Raw genomic sequence first — 17,334 nt, 5'->3', positions numbered from 1 at the left:
GTGCCTCCATCATCTGCATCATCGTTTGCAGTTTGGCATTGACTTCTTCCATATTGTTGTTGTCGTTTAGAGAAAGGATTTCTAGTGAAGGGATGTTCTTTATTGGAATATGTGCTAAGTCTCCCGAATCGGTAGACTCAGAGCTGTCTGAATCTGAAGACACGCACGCGCTGTTTCTAATTTTAGATAACAAGTGGTGAGTTTGCTTCAGACTGTTTCTTACTTTATGCTCCTTTGGCATGACATGCACTTAGAAGATAAAAGCAAGCTATATTTTTGTTTGTTTTGAGCCGTACGATCTCTCGGAACTCGTATGACTCCCGAAATGTAATTCTCTTAGAACTTCACAATTTCGGTTGGAGGGGAAGCTCTCTTAGAACTCTTCTCACTCCAGGGGTTTAGCAAATTTTAATTTCTTAATGAGTTCGAGCCTTTCTCTTAGAACGGGCTTCAAACTCACGGAAAAATAAAACGCCAACCTAGGCGATGTTTTCACTTTCACTCGTATTTCGGTGTGGAATAGAGGATAAAGAAAAAAAACACTCACCTTGCAATCGTTGTGCGTGGGTTCTCTCGACGTCCAACTTCACGCGGTGGAACCTCAACTCCGCTGCACCCTCGATGTTAGCGAATGCTTTCGCGGGTTCACTTCGATTCTGGCTGGTAGACCAGAGTCACTACACTGTTTTTCGCGAAATTGTTTTTCGAGCACTGCACGGCTGCGCCAATCCTGGGTTTGCTGGCGGTTCGGGCTTTTTAAAAAACACTTAACTGATTTTCCTCACTAAATCACTTTATTACTTAAGCCGAAACGCAATGAAACACGGATAAAAATAAACTGAACACCGGTCACGGTCAGTCCGGTGGTTTTGTAGAATTGAACTGCTGACCTAGCAATTCCGGCTGTTGGGCATAAAGGTGTTGACGTTGCATAGCACGTGGCAGTGGTCCGATCCAAAGGTGATGACGGTGCATGTGACGTTGCACCTGTGGTGGCTGGTTCATGTCGTGACTCTATATTTCATTTCCTTTCTCATCTCCAAGTGCATATTATGTAGATGTTCCAAGCTTAGATTTGCTATTGTGTATTGTTTATGTATAGCAAGGCCGTCTAATGGAAGCTGTACCGTGGTGAATCAAAATCCGGACGGTACCAATATCCGGACACTCTGATTGTAATTATTAAATTTAATATGATATCAAATAGTAAATATAGGTTTAAAATTTTTATTCGTAGCTTTAAATATGTCTGTTCATGTTGATTCATTATTTCATCTAGTAATCCTTTGAAACGAAATATTAAAAATAAAAACAAATAGGCGACACAAGTTGAGCGTCATTCCTCCAGATAACCAAATCTCATAGTGAAATTTTCGCCAGAACGTCTGCCACTTTCGAGTTAAAACGAAGTTACAAAATTATACAATTTTAGTGCTTTGCGTATCTGTGAAGTGTATAGAATAATAGTTTTCAAGTGTGTGCAGCAAAAAGTGAGTACAATTTGTGCAAATTATCATTTGTTGTGAGAAAACAGGATGTCTCAAACGCTGTCCGGATTTGTAGGCTAGTGATCGTTAACCCGGACATATAGTAAAAACCTAATAATTAGTGAGTTTGGAAAATGTTTTGATGTGAATTGATGTTAAACTGTATAATTATAAAACTAAGAATGTAATTTGTCAGCGGAGAACGGATTTACGCAAGAAAAATGTTATAATTGAGGATCTTTTCTGTGAACATCAAATGCATGTTGTTGGCATAGAGTGCAGGTGAAACAATTGTAATTTTATTCAAAGTTTTGACCTTTCTTATATTGATTAGTATGTTTATGCTTGTTATTTTATTATATTGGAGATTTACCGTTAGAGTAAGTGCCATTTATTGTTTTTCATGTATATTTTCAAAACAAAACGCATCTGTCCGGATGTCGATTCAAAAGCGTCCGGCATTTTGATGCATGTGTCCGGATTTAAGAACACGACATGCTTCATTAAATTAACGTTTTACATGTTATAAATGTATATTTTACTACAATTGTTGTTCATGGTACAAAGTTTTGGAGTATACCTGTGTGGAAAACAATAAAACATACACTACATATGATAGAAACATGTTTAAAACAGCGATTCAACTTTCGGCGTTACTTAAATGTCCGGGTAATGATGCATCACGGTATTGGACTTCCAGCCATATTCTGAACTATATTAGAGTAGCTTATGCTGTTGATAATTACCTCGCAATCGTGAAATGAAATTAAAAATGTTCCGGTTAATGTACGGTTGGTGGTTCCAAAATTTAATACGAGGGAAATGTTTTTGTATGAGTTATCGTCTATGACGATGGTTTCATCCTCAGACGGATTCATGGTGTAATTGCAGCTGGCTTGCTGCCCAGAGAGAAGATTTGGTACACATTTGGTAGGGTCAAGTCCGGTTTCTTGGGGTTTACATATAGTTGCTTCTAATGCATCCACAATGTAGCTTCCTGTTTCATGATGTAAATAGTCCCTTCTAGTTAAATGGATTTGTTTATGACGAGACGTTATGGGGAAGACGTGAATCTTGTTGAAATTCTTCTTATCTAAGATGGGTGTCTTTATCAGTAGAGTCAGCTCCTTGCTGTTGGTTGCAATAGTAGTATCCGCAAAATTTGATGCTTCTAGAACATTGTGAAGTGTAATATTTTGTTTTAGTAAACTTTGATATAAAGTCCTGGCTAAGCATTTTCTTGTTCAAGACTCCTGTTTTAGCAAGGGCAATACTATTAATAATTTGGTCTAATTATTCGGCTAGATATTTCTGGTTGAGAATTCGATAGTTCTATCGCATCTTTTGTTTTGTATACCAATTCTTTCATTTGCAAGTTAAGTGCTTTATTGATTCTGATTTGTTCGTTGTTTTTGTTGTAAACTAGTTCGTTAATATAGGAGTTTTTAATTTTCAGATCATTTTCATCCGGACTTCCGGCAATAAATTTCCAACCAGTTCCTAAACTGTTCCAACGTTTATATCTTCTAGATGGAGCCAAGTTTTTTAGTGTTTGATGAATTTCTTCAAATGTTTGTATTGTGAGTGGTGAGAACTGATTAACTTTCAATTGATCGAATTGACTCCTGAGGTTGTTTACATGATTTTTCAAGGAGGTAACATTGAAATGGTGAACATAGTAATGTGACGAGAGCTGGATTCTAGCTGTACCTGAGTTGAAAATAACAATGGGTAAACTATCTTTTCTACTAACGTCTATTCTATCTCCTATCATTAAGTTTACTAACATGAAAAATCTGAAAATGGGAAAGGATGAGATACAATGTAAAATTCTTCTAAATTTAATGTCATTCTTATGAACTTTCCGTCCATCAACCATAGTTACAGTGTTTTTGTTGACTTGCCTAATTTTGTTCTTTTAATACCGTGCCTTATGTTTCATACTTTGTCTAGCATTTTCGTATATTACCGGATCGGGTTCCAATTCAGTTGGTTTTTTGGATTTATTATAAAATTTTAAGTCCTTTTTCTGCCTTTCGGGTTAAATTCTTGAAAACCTTTTCTATAATTTCCGGTTTTCTAGGGGAAGGAAGTATGATTTCCAAAGAGGTGTTTTTTGTGGAACTATGGATGGATGTGTTGTATTTATTTAGTGACAAACTGTAACGAATTTTATGGGATTTTCTCGTTTAGTTATTCTATAGATTTTCAAGATTGTAGAGTGGAAACGTTCTACAACACCGTTCATTTCATTTGGTCCTATTGCAGTGACGTATGGTTCAATACGGTGGGTATTGTAAAAGTTTAACAGTTCTCCGGACATGAAAGATTTTTCACCATCCATGACTAATGTTTCTTGTGGATTAGGGGTTCCTGGGGTAATATGCACTGCCGGGGCAAAACGCACCTTGTCAATTTCTCTGAAATAAATTAGTTTTGAGTGAAAAAAATTATGGAGATTGATGAAACGTTGCGAATTGTTGACACCCTGAGAATTTGATTCATTTTGAAAAACTTAACAGGGAAATAGAACAATTTATTCGAAAAGTACGATTCTGATGTAACTTTCCCGATCATTTCACTTGTTGTTTTGAAAGTGATGAAATTAGATTTTTACAACCTTCAACCATTAAACAGATGATTAGAGACTAGGTTGATTGTTGATGAGATGATTTGGCGAAATAATACAACTATTTCTAATGTTCATAACATTTTCTGTTAACCTCACAGCTGGGGCAGCATGCACTTCATTGATCGGGGCAAAACGATCCACTCCAAAATAAACTAAAATCATTAATTTTAGGTTATTTTAAGCCTTTACCAACGTATTTATGTACAATTGTATCATCTTCTAGGCGAAAATCATCAAAAACTCCTAGTTTTTCGATAAATAAAATTTCGTTTAAAACACGAAGGTGCATTTTGCCTCATTGTTGTGGTGCATCATGCCCCTTTGTTTAGGTGCGTCTTGCCTCAATGTTGTGGTGCGTCATGCCCCAAAAAGCGGTGCATCATGCCCCGCATCAATCATAATTCACGCAAAAATAGTGTTTGGAAAAAGTTAAATTTTAAAGCAATCTAATGTAATTATGATGAAGATTCGCTCAACACCATGTAAGGTGAACCCAAACCAACTAGATTCGTGTATTAAAACACTACATACATGATGTTTAGTGTTCATTTCGGCACATTTTCCTTAAGTGGTGCATATTACCCCAGGAACCCCTACATGTCAATAGGATCTTCTTTATGGCGGGAACGATATCAACAGCGGCTCTAGAATCAATATGTTTAATCTGAGCGAATTTGGAAAACTTGTCGATATAGGTGAGGAAGTGGTCATTTTCAAGAAAGAGGATATCGATATGGGCGATTTTGAAAGGAGCGTTTGGAATTGGGGTTGCTTGAAGGGGATATTTTATAGGATTGCGGTTGTACTTATTCTCATGACAGGTTTGACAATTTGTAACGAAATCTTTAAGCTTTTGAGAAAGTTTAGAGAAGTAAAACTTCCTCATAATCTGTAATTTGTTTCTGCTCCACGATATGCTCTGTAATGATCTTGTTGGATGACATTTCATTGTTCGTCCTCCTGTTGTACATCTTGAAGAATCGTCTGGCTGAAACGAATTTTTTACGATCTTTTGGAGCCAAAGTGGTTTTTATATGTCTCTTGAATTTTTCCCATCAAAAGTTCGGTCGTTAATAATCTGATAACATTAGACAAATCAAAATGATTTTTGAGAATCTGTAAAATTGAATGTTCATCAAAGTTGGTTATTGAAATTTCTACTTTAGTATGATCTGGAAACGGGTTGGTTACCGTTACTTTGTCTGGACCAGGAATGGGAAATGTACTGTAGCAAACATTTACCACCTCGACATTCTCATTTTTCTACACGACCATCAGCTTAGCTTAGCTTAGCTTAGCTTAGACTGACTACACATATCAATGGTTGCTATTCCGTGATTGACCGAGGTCAGTGAAAATGCACAAAGAATCAACTAGAAGATCGGCTGGGATTAGCCATAATCTTCTTCAGTGTGCATAATTCAGTGCCTCTATTTATACATGGTCAATAACGGCACCGGCCACGTCCTTGCAGTCAGGTGGGATTGGAGGAAGGAATGTTAGTGTGTAACCTTTGCTATTTGGAGACCGTGTTTGCCTCTGCATCTCCACAAAGGTTACTGGGAGGGATGCTTGTTAATGGGGAGGATCGTTGGGTTACAGCAGGTCCGTCGCACTCGGGCTTAGATTACTAGATTACTTCTAGTACTGTATTCGGTCCCTCAGTAGTCCAAAAGGTACCCAAGTTTGACACATCGCAGTACACTTTTCACGGCATTCTAGATTACCTTATGAGCCATAAAATTTTGAGCATTTGCAAGGGACATGAAGGTCTTTAATTTGTCTTTGGTCACAGGATTCACTTTGATAAGTGATTAGACCATGATAAATAATTATTTGTGAGCTATAAATATGCTTATATGTAAATATAATATTTTCATTTGGTGTGAACAATATCTATGTAGAGAAAAATTATGCCGACACTTGAGGTGACGAACCTATAAAAGCTTGTTGAATAAAGTGAACCTTTCGCAAGTCTACAGTCGTAGTGTCGAACCATTCAAAGTTTTTTTAATTACAAAAATAAAAGTAAAAGGAAAAAGGTGTTTTGAGAAAAAAATGGACGTAAATAATTTATGAATCAGAGTTAATGTCAACACTCACAGTGACGAACCTTTCATAGTTTGTTGAAAAATCATATTTACGTCTCACCGTTGTAACGATTAAAGGTGCAATCATAAATATTTTATAGATTAGAAATAGTAGCATGAAACGAGCTCACCAATTTATCCGTCATCCTTGAGCAGCAACAATCCACTTTCAGCTTCACTCGTTTACTCGGCTATATAAAAACACACAGAGAAAATAGGCGCGCGACCCGAGAGGGAAAACAACTGACGACTGCTCGGGCTTTCTTGACGCACTGCCCAGGAGCAAGCGTCAACGTCGAAAGATCAAAAAGAACTTATCGAACGCGGCACTTTTTCACTTCACTCGACCGATGCGCGACATGTTTGATCCTGCCCTCATCGCCTGCCCCCGCAGGAGCAAGCGTCAAAGTCGAAGGATCAAACACAACTAAATGATCACGCCACTTTTTCACTTTCACTCGACCGACGCGCGACATGTTTGATCCTGCCCTCATCGCTGGCCCCCGCAGGAGCACGCGTCAAGGTCGAAGGATCAAACACAACTCTTCACATTTTTCTACACGACCATCAAAATCCAAAGCAAACCATGACCGTTCAAACCAAAACAATGTCACGGCTCTTCAAAACTGTAATCTTCTTCTTCCTAACGTTTTTTTCAAACCCAAATGCGAAATGACTCGAGCACAGTAGTGACACGATTTTCCCGGTTTTCGGGGTTTTGCATTTTTGCTCGATAAAGGGAGCATGAAATTGAACGAAAAATTAGCGATTGAATTATTTAACATTTTTTTCAATCATTCTCCTCGAGATGGCTGCCCGAAAACGATCATAGTGGAGAGACAAAAACATTCAAGCATTGTGTGAACCGTTGGCAGCGCAACGGCTGATGGTATTGATGCTGCTGCTGCTTTGTGTTTTGGTTGACTGGCAGAATCGATGAACTGTGGGAAATAGTGGTCACAGTTCCCAAGCCTGGTCTGGACCTTCCTTTAAAATAACTTGGTGTTTGAAAGCATTGATAGGTGTTTCCGTGGATTCAATTTAAAAGCCGTCGCTGTTATCGGCAGTATGTTGTGTCCCTGTCGTGGAACATACCATTCGACTTAGAGCGTCAGCGACATTTGTTTTCCCAGGTTTATAAATGATTTCATGGTCGTGCTCCTCTAGATAAGCTTTCCACCTTTAAAGTTTTGCATTTGTGTTTTTAGGCGATAATGCAAAGGTACTGAGCATCCTTCTTCCGATTTTGATAAAGTCCTAGACGCAAAATGTATTGGCTTGTCTTTTCCTAATTCTTCTTGAGACAAGACAGCACCGATTGCGAAATCGAAGGCATCTGTGTAAGAATAAAAGGCTTATAAAATTAAGGATATATGATAATATCAGACGATGCCAACAGACATTTAATTTTTTGAAAACATGGTTTTTCTTTGTCATTTAAAGATATTCTTTTATTAGAAGCAGGGTTCCTCTCCCCCCTAAGAAGGTTTGTCAGAGGTTTTGCAATTATTGCAAAATCTTTGACAAATCTGCGGTAATATCCCATCATTTCCAAAAATCTACTAAGTTCTTTCAAATTTTTAAGGTTCTTGGAATTGATTGATTGCCTCGATTTTCTTTTAATTTGGTTCAATCCCGTCTGAGCAAATTACGTAGCCCAGGAATTCAACCTCTTGATCAAGAAATTCTAATTTATCCAACTGGATTTTTAATCCAGCATTGTTCAAGGTTCTGAAAATTATATCAACATTTTTCAAATGTTCATCAAGGTCTTTTCCAAAAACAATTACATCATCGATGTTATCGTAACAAATTTTGCCGATGTGGATACGGGTGCATTCTTCAGTCCGAATGGCATTCTAGTAAATTCATACTTGCCATTATTGATAGAGAATGCTGTTTTTTTTCTTTCGTCCTTTCAACTGGTCAATCACATAACCAATCTCGGGCATTGAATAGCGATCGGAAATGGTCTTTTTATTCAGTTTCCTGTAGTCTATAACCATTCTGAATTTTTTTTTGCCGGATGCATCTGCCTATCCATACCGGTGATGTCCATGCATACCCAGAAGGGCTAAAAGCTTATCGGATTGCTTTCGAACTTCTTCTGTATAGGCTGCAGGATACACTTTCTGATGTATTGGTACATCATCAGTGGTGTTGAAAAAATATTCGGCTGTCGTACCACAAGTCAATTTTGAATCTGGCTGGTAAAACACATCTTCATGTGCACTTAAAACTTTATGGAGCTCTTCTCTTTCGTCCGTCAACAAATGAGAAGTTCTGAACAAACTGTTTGATGATGGGTTTGAGGGATTATATACCTTTTCTTAGATGTAACTTGTTACATATTATCAAGGTCGACTACTGCATTTAAGGAATGTAAAATGCCTGTTCCAATAATTCCTTTGAAAAAAAGGTGAAATTTATGTAGTAAAAAATGGGCAGAATGATATATTTTAGGATGAAAGAATTCTATGTCAATGGCTGATATTGCTTCAAATTTGCCAATAGCGCTTGAAATATCATCTGCTTTAAAATTATAGGGCTTTGCACTTTTATTGACTTATAAAATTTCGGGTCTTTTACGTTAATATTTTCCCCTTTATCTACGAGAAAAGGGAATTCTCCGATAATTGTTTTTAATGAAATGTATGGAAGAGTTGGGCCTACCAACTCGGCTTCCATTCTAAAAAAAATAGTTTGGGATGAAGTCAATGGTTGAGGATCTTCCTCAGAGAAGCTTCTGATGTGGGTGTATCGTTCTGAAGAGATTCTTGTTGAGGTTTTTCCTCTTGCGGATCGTAATGATAATCCACATCGTCGTATTCTGGGATGTAATCTGGATTATTGGGATAATAGGGATCATAGGAATTATCATATTGCAATGGGTGAGCCATTCGCTTGAAATATTGAGGTTGATTAAAAGGCTGGTGGGGTCTTTTTATTCCCATTTGGGGTATGTTACTATAGTTAATATTCCTAGACCGAATGCTTGAGTCCACTTCCATTATGTGGATGTCAATGTCTCAGAAATCTAGTATGAGATTTGAGTTAAATGCTCAAAATGAGTACTCAAAGTCTGTGACACCACAGCTTCAAAATTAGTTTTCAATACTCAAGCTTTTCTTGGGCACTTTGGCTATTTCTTTGAAGAAACCTTCATGACAAATGGCACTTGCATTGAAATTTTTATTGAGCTCAAACAGTATGCGCGAATTATTACATTCAAAGTGGTTGCAATGAAGGGCACATAATGAAGCAGCGTGGATTGAAGGCTAGATGACGGTACAGGGTTCCAAAAATATTACGAAACACTGACTTTCTCCTGACAAGTGCAAAGGTTTGGCCTTCAGTTTATGTATTCTTGTATAAGCTTTGAAACGAAATTATGATTTACATACACTTTTTACAAGCATTATAGGGTTTTAGCAATAGGAATGTTATGGTACACCAGCAAAGAAAACTGCAAGAAAGGTTCCATGCGGTTGCCATCAACGAATCTTTTGCATTGGAAATGAACTCTTCGAACAAGCTCCGAACTTGAATTAAACTCTTCGCCCACCACCTTCGCCACGATCGCGGAGCTTTCAAGTTTTTTGCCCGGCGAACCACCACATTCACACACTCACACAACCTCACCTAAACCTGCTGATCGCGAGCCCCGTGCATCCACAACAACAGTTGACTCTGTTTACATTCCATTCACCTGGGCGAACCGATCAGTTCTCTCCGAGACTTGATCGCGTGCGCAACGTTTGATCACGGCCGGTCTTCCTTCGATCGTATTCGCGGCGTGCCGAGAGTTACTCTTCGCTCGTTTTCACCTGTGTGTGCGAGAGTGTGAGCTCAACTAAACCAACAACTGCACTGCATTCAGCGACAGTGTTTGTACTTAATTGCGCAGTCTCTTGTTCCAAGAAGCGTGACTTTTGTAGGGAAGGAGACAGCAGTGCAAGATCGCATAGATCACACCGCAATTTGGAAGCAATTCGTGTTTCGATCCGGGTTCGTCGCTTGATTCCCAATCAGAGCCAAATCACTTTCGTGTGGGGGATAAGATTTTGTGCGTTTTGAGTTAGGAGGCAGTGGTTATGTGAATCAATTCCAGCGCAAGAGATTCGAGTCGAGTGTTTGTGATTGCTAATTGAACAAGTGTTTTCGCCTCTTCGCCACTATTTAACTGGCGTTTGATTTTGTTTTCATCGGTGAGAGGCGTTCGATGTTTGATTTTTGTTTGACGGCGACTTCCAATTAGTGGATACCCGTGTTGATTGAGTGGCAAAAATTCTTTTCCGGCTGGCGTTTTTTAACGATCGGTGGATGCTCGGCGGTGTGTTGCAAAGTGCGAGCAATCCGACCTTTAGAACCGGTGTCTACAGCTTGGCTGCGTAGTGTTAGTACGAAGTGTGATTAAGTCTAGGAAGTGAGCAGAGAACGTCAAGACCGGCTTTGGAGTGGTGTTTTGCTGTTGGTTGTGGTGTTATACATCCGTTAAAGGCGAGATTGTTGGCGACTGAGTGAGTGATCGATTAGCGCAGCTGTGGCCTTTCCCGTCGTAAAAGAATGTCGGTGGCATAGTGTGTAGAGTGATAAGAGTTGAAAAGAGCACTTACGTAAGCTATAGGTCGGAATTGTGGAAAACAAGCTGATGAGCGTATTTCAGCAGGAGTGTGTGGAAGCTTGAGGTAAATAACGTGACTAACAGAGAACGAGTGACCGGGTTGAAGGCGTTCCTGTGTTTTCGGTGAATTCGACAACATTAGGTTTCATCGGCTGATATTCAACAAACACGCATTACTTTTGGCAGTTCGACAGAAAAATAAAATCTATAAACGGTATGTTAATATTCTATGTATTACTATATCATTTATTATTGATAAATATGAAGATGGAATTTGCATATAATTTGTATTGAATATAATTTCCTAACTTAATAATGTTTTAAACAAGAATTTACAAGCTTAAGACATCAATGATATAATCCAGAAATTTTATTTTAATGTTTTTTGTTTCTTGATTGAGTAAAACGTTTTTAAATTTATTTTCGCAGATCCCGCCATATATTTTTCATAGCAGAATCGCGAGTGCGTTGAAATGGGCTTCTCCTCACGTTTCTAAGGATCCGTCTTAGTTTAAGATCATCGTCTATGATCACGGATTAGAATTTTAATTCACATTTTAAAATTACAATGCCCTTTGCTTCAAAAATGGAATAAGATACAGTTTCAAGAGCATTGTCAATATCAAGAGTTGTTTGCAAAGAAATGTTAACATCAAGATTACAATCGATATATGTATCATATGCATTCCAGTCGGCTCGAATATAACTGAAAGTGGAGCTGTTAGGATTGAGAATCGCTTCATGGGATATTTGAAATGTAACAGGGACATGATCAGAAGAAGGCGACTAAATTTAATAACTTTTTATTTACTAACTTAAGTCGGGTAGGGCCAAAGTAATCGTAGCATGGTATCTAGATGATAAAAAATAAGTAGGGCTGTTAGAGTATCAAATTGAGATATATCCTGAAGAACACTCATCAAATAAAATTCTGCCGTTGGAATTACTTTGCGAATTATTGCATGAGCGATGTTTGGCATTAAAGTCACCAATGACAAAAAATGTTGACTTATTGCGAGTAAATTTCCGCAAGTCATTTTTAGCAAATAAACTTACTGCTCAGTGCATTGAAAAGGCATAGGCAGCTTATATTTAGGTATATTTATCAAGCTCTCATGTTTCAACAGAAACACCCAAATTTTCAAAAACTTTGATTTCAAATGCCGAAAAATATGATGTACGCCTATGAATGATGATTGCAACTCTCCCATATGCCCCATCCAGTCAATCATTACGATAAACAAAAAAAAAGATCACTTTCGAGTTTGGATCCAGTATTGAAATAAGTTTTAGTTATAATTGCTAGGAACTAAAAAGTTATGTGTAAAGGTGAACTTTCATGATTTAAACGTAGATGCCCAGTATATTGAGTGTCATTGCCATTGTATCCTTAAATTATTTGTTGAAATACTGAATAAACTGTTTGTTATTGATGTTAATTTTCTCAGCGCTATTGAAGACGTTAATTTAGTTTATTCGATCCTTTTTTTTCCTTGCAGCTAACATTGACTACATTTAAGCTATCCTATTTAGGGTATTATATTTCTCTATCTTTGAATGACTGTTTCCATTCTTCTGTTTCCATGTTATTGTAACGATATGAATCAATATTCAGTGAATCCTTCAGGGTCTACTCAACTTCTTCGTTGCTAATCTAATTTTGTAGGCAAGTTTGAGTGGATGATTGTTTTCTCTTCTTATATTATTACCGTAATAGCTTATTCTCCCTACTCCTACTCTTCTATCAGCAGTTTTCCATGTAATAGCTTTCGTGCATTGTATTCCAGATTCAATGGCTTTTTACAATCATAGAAATTATTTAAAATACATCCTTAAAATTTTACCATAATACATACACATCATTGCCTGCATTCCAATGTTCTTCTAAAACACTTCTAACGACAAATGTATGATCATCCGTCGATCGGCTATTAGTAAAAGCTGTCAAATCCGGTTTTTCTGTATATTTCATAAGTTGTTTTCCATCCACTTTGCATGAATTTTATATTCCACGTTGCTTAATTAATTCAGAGGTGATACGTTGGCTTTTTGGGAATTCATATTTGCGTTTACTTCATGCAACCACTCGGTAGCTTATTCTCCGTGAATTCTTTTTGCATAATTTCAGCTTCTTATATCGTGCTAAATTACTCCGCTTTTCATTTTCTCAAAACCTTCTTTCTTGAAAATAAAAAACAAATCTCAAACCAAATATGATGAAATGCTACTCGGAAAAGAAATGTTCAGATATGTCTTAGGAGAAGAAGCTTGAAGATGCGTCTTAATATTTCTCAGGGAGAATTCCGAGTCTTCTAAGCAATTTAATTAGAAATGTTTACAAGGATTCCTGAAAGAAGATCTTCTGTGGCAAAGGACGAGAAATTACAGCTAATTATAAAACTAATAATATTTCTACAGTTTCTTTAAGGACAACTCTTGAATTTGTTAAAACGTTTTGCAAGAAAGTTGAAGAGAATTTTCGAAAACATTCTCTCAGAAACTCTGCCAGAGATTTCACACAGGACACATGCAATCCTTTATCTAGGCAAATATTTTCCAATTAGGATTTTTTCAAGTGTCTTTTTGCAATTGCTCTGGATTAAACCACAAGAATTCTTCTAGGAATTTATCAAAGAAGGTATAGCCTAGAAATTTCCCCAGGATTTTTCCTGGTATTCATTGTAAGAAGCTTACACGAATTTGTAAAGGGATGTCACTTAATGGTTTCTTTAGCTTCAAACCGTATCTTTCTAGTCCATGCATCAAAGCACTACAGCCAAGTGCTCTTACAGCAGTTTTTGCAAGAATTTTTCGATGGAATACATGATGATGACCAGAGGTTCCTCCAGAAATTCTATCCTGTTGAGTAATGATTGTTCTAGAAATTATTAATAGACTTTGAGGAATTGGTTTTGTTTAATTATCTCCACTTATTTTACTGTTGCTCCGCAGAACAATCCAGCGATTCATTCATATGTTCCTGTTTCGACGGAAAAGAACTGTATCCGGATTTAGGAACTTGGACTGAACGTGACACTGAATTAGGCAATTAAACGACACTTTATTTTACAGTAATGAACCGGCACTTTACAACCGAATAGATGTTTATTGCTTCTTCAAACGCGGTCGCAATAGAACGAAGATTGGTCTACGCTCTCGTTCGATCGGGAGATAACTAACTGGAGGATCTACTTTGTATCGTGTGTGCCTTTGTGATTTGATCTGTTCGGGTTGATGGGAAAACAAATTATGATGAGAGAGTGCTCTGAGCAAACAGTGTGATTGTGGAATATGTTATGTTACATTAAGGTACTACAATTCAAATTGGTCCAAACAGTTCTTTTAAGATAATTCTGCTGATAATTTGTTTTGATAGTTCCAGGATTTATATCAACGTTTTTCCAACACTTTATTGATTTAAAAAAAAAATATTTCAACGGTTTTCGAAGTGTTATATACTTTTGGGATTCCGCAAAAACACAACAAGTAATTCCTCATCCACAGGATACGTTGAAAATATATCAAGGTAAGGAAATTTCTCAATATGTTTCTTCTTGGATCAAATGGAATGTGTCTTAAGAAGTTATTGTAACCCTTCAGTCGTCGCGCAGTTTGCAACCGTCAGAACCACCACGCTGATGCTATGTACGATAAGTGAGGTTTTTTCACCACTGTTTTACAAAATACAACACCGTGACGACTGACGTGTTAAAGAATTTTCAGGTTATTCTAGAAGAAAGCCTTAGAGAGACTCCTGGAAAAAAAAATCAAAGTTTTCTTGGCAAACATTCGATTTCGTAAAGCCGGCATTGTTAGCTATTCAATCCCAGCCACCCATTGAATCCATTCAACTGGTCTGCACATCTCGGATTAAAGTTTCGGTATATCTTTGGATGCATTTCAATCCAGAATTACCTCAGATAACATTTGATGGGGTTAGAAGCAAAGGAATGTTAGTGACAAAAATTAAGTTTCAAAAAATCGTCTTTGAAGTTTTTTTCAGAAATTTTGTAAGTTATACACATTGTATGGGAGCCAGAAAAACAAGCCAATCTTCTACGAATTATGTATTTTTTCCTGTTGGAGGAAAAAATGTGAAAACTGAAGGTTTTTTGGTAACCATGGCTCAAACTGACACTTCTTTGCGATTGGACACCTCATTTTTAACTTCCTTTTTTCTTAGGTTATTTTAGAATTAACAACTGTAACTACTCCAGCAATATAAAAGCAATATAATCCTCTCTAGTCACTTACAATGTTTCAAAAATTCGTTTACGAATTTATACAAAGATTGTTTTCGTTGAACTACTAATAGGTGGTGACTTGAAGTCGTCGGCACCAACCTGAGGATGGTCTTTCTTTTTCTCTTTCGTGACCTCCTCCGCTAACGACAAAATCAGGAGCGGATAAAAAGGAAATATTACGGCGCTCATTTAAAATCCACATCAAGCGGCGGCAGTAACGCGCAGACAATATTACGCGCAATTCACATGCAACTGTGAAATTCAAGTAATCTGATAATCGCGATCCGTGGATTTTTTTTGCACCATATTATGAATGTGTTGGGATGTTTTGTCATGACAAGATCGAAATCTGATTAGTTTGCAACTGATGATTTTCAAGAATGGATAATTTTTATGGATATTGCGGATTTTCCAGTGAATAAGGTTGAAGCCAAGTTATCCCCAACATGTGTGAGGCTATCCATTCACAGACTGACACTTTTCTGATAAGATTTTGGTCAATTCTAGAAGTCAGCATAAAACCAGAGCTATTTGCTCAGATTTGTGCAAAAAGAGCAAAGATAAAACCAATGTCATGTTGTCAATGCCAAAACCATGTGTCAATATTCTCGACTATTACTCCGCCATTCGCAAGTACTGCACCGAAAACACCTAATATTATTGCAAATAATTAAGTTCTATGTCTTATAAGCGGTTTCTTCACCACCACTTAGCCTTTAAACCTTGTTTAATCGTATAAGTAAACGTGGTTTACGGCTTAAGCGAAGGTGAAGAAATCGGCCCTTAGACGTTTCTATTTACGCTTTTACTATGCCCGACAATCTTCACGAAAACAGTTAATCAATTTTGACCAGTATCGAATCAAATTACACTACTGTGAAGCAGAATGTCGAATGTATTAAACAAAAACATTAGTAGTTATGCATTTTTCCGAAACCCGAAAGCAACATTACCGATTTTGTCAATAACAATAAAATAATATTTTTTTTGCGTAACGCGACACCATTTGCAAAACCCTGTTGGAAGATAAACGTAACGCGGCGCTCATAAAATGAAATCTAAAATAATATTTCCTTCCAGTTTGAAGTCACCCTCTGGTTCTTATCAATACATAGAAGGATTTCCTTGAACAAACCTAGGTTGTAAAAAAATATAGCAGAGCAGATATAGGCGTTTATAGAGTGATGTTTGAAAAAGTGCATTTCAGCAATGATGTCGCGTTACGGAATGTAACTGCTTTTGTTTACCATATATACAGTGTAAAGCTTAAAAATGAATGTCACAACATCAAGTACATTCAATATGCAAAATATAATACCTGTTTAATCACAAGGCATATTTCCGAGAGCAGGCCTCATATGTTAATGAAAGTCGGTTCCTCGTGGTGTCGCGTTACGCTGGAATGTGTCCAATGAGTTCTATAGCCATTTCTCTTCCGTTATAAAGCTCGGAAAACAGCTCCCTTTAAGACGCCTCAACACATTTGGTTTGGTTCAACAGAATTTGGAATAGGATATGTGTCAAACTTACTGCCTAATAATATTATTGGTGAATGTTTCAAACCATGCAAGAATACTGAATTTATTCTGTTTGATTTTATAGAGTCTCCAAAGCTTGCACGGATAATTTGCGGACACCCTGTAAGAACATGCTTCTTACCTGTATTGACACTTCCTTTCTGATAAACGGGACCCAAAATTGGATATTCAAAATTGAACTCATTGGAAATAACACTAAGACCGGTATTTGTTAACATTTGTTTTCTGGTTCAGATCTCGAATCATCTAAGCAAGGTACAAGGTACTCCAACATATGTTTTAGTTATGTTGAGAGTTTATGTCTTGCATTGGGTTTCTGATATGATTTAATGACGTTCAAGTAGCTTCATTATTGCCTTGGGTAAAATTAACTTGCCGCTACGCTACGTCACTACCCGCTGCTTCCTTTAGGTTCAGCGACGTGCTTAGGCGTGAATATGTGCTACATTGCGGCTTCGCACGAACGCTCCCATTCTTGCAGCCATCGGGACCGTCACCCGGTTGTCCATGCATCAAAGCTTTAGCGCTACGCTTTCATTACGGTCGATCTGCCACTCGTGTGTCCTCGCTGTGAATAGCACTCGTCCTTCTTGACGCAATTTTCCTAAGCAGAAACGAGATGGTATAAGGGAAAAAAACCCTGCAGGCATTGGAGATAAGAATTCTGCCCTCAGTCATATAGTTACTGTCTCTCTTACCATTGAGAGCCTGAAGGGCTT

The 17,334-nt window shown here is 37.4% G+C and overlaps 1 protein-coding gene across 2 annotated transcripts in view; it reads left to right on the top strand.

Annotated features, from left to right (window-relative positions):
- Window positions 1–9,924: 9,924 nt before the first annotated feature.
- LOC5571216 overlaps window positions 9,925–17,334 on the top strand; it is a 406,901-nt gene continuing 399,491 nt past the window's right edge. For both annotated transcript variants that reach the window (XM_021839914.1, XM_021839913.1), the window contains exon 1: window positions 9,925–11,047. The gene's annotated coding sequence lies outside the window, so the exon portion shown is untranslated. The remainder of the gene's footprint in view (window positions 11,048–17,334) is intronic.

This window comes from Aedes aegypti, chromosome 2, assembly GCF_002204515.2.
Source record: "Aedes aegypti strain LVP_AGWG chromosome 2, AaegL5.0 Primary Assembly, whole genome shotgun sequence".
Classification (NCBI taxonomy): Eukaryota; Metazoa; Arthropoda; class Insecta; order Diptera; family Culicidae; genus Aedes; species Aedes aegypti.
This window is presented reverse-complemented; position numbering and strand designations above follow the sequence as displayed.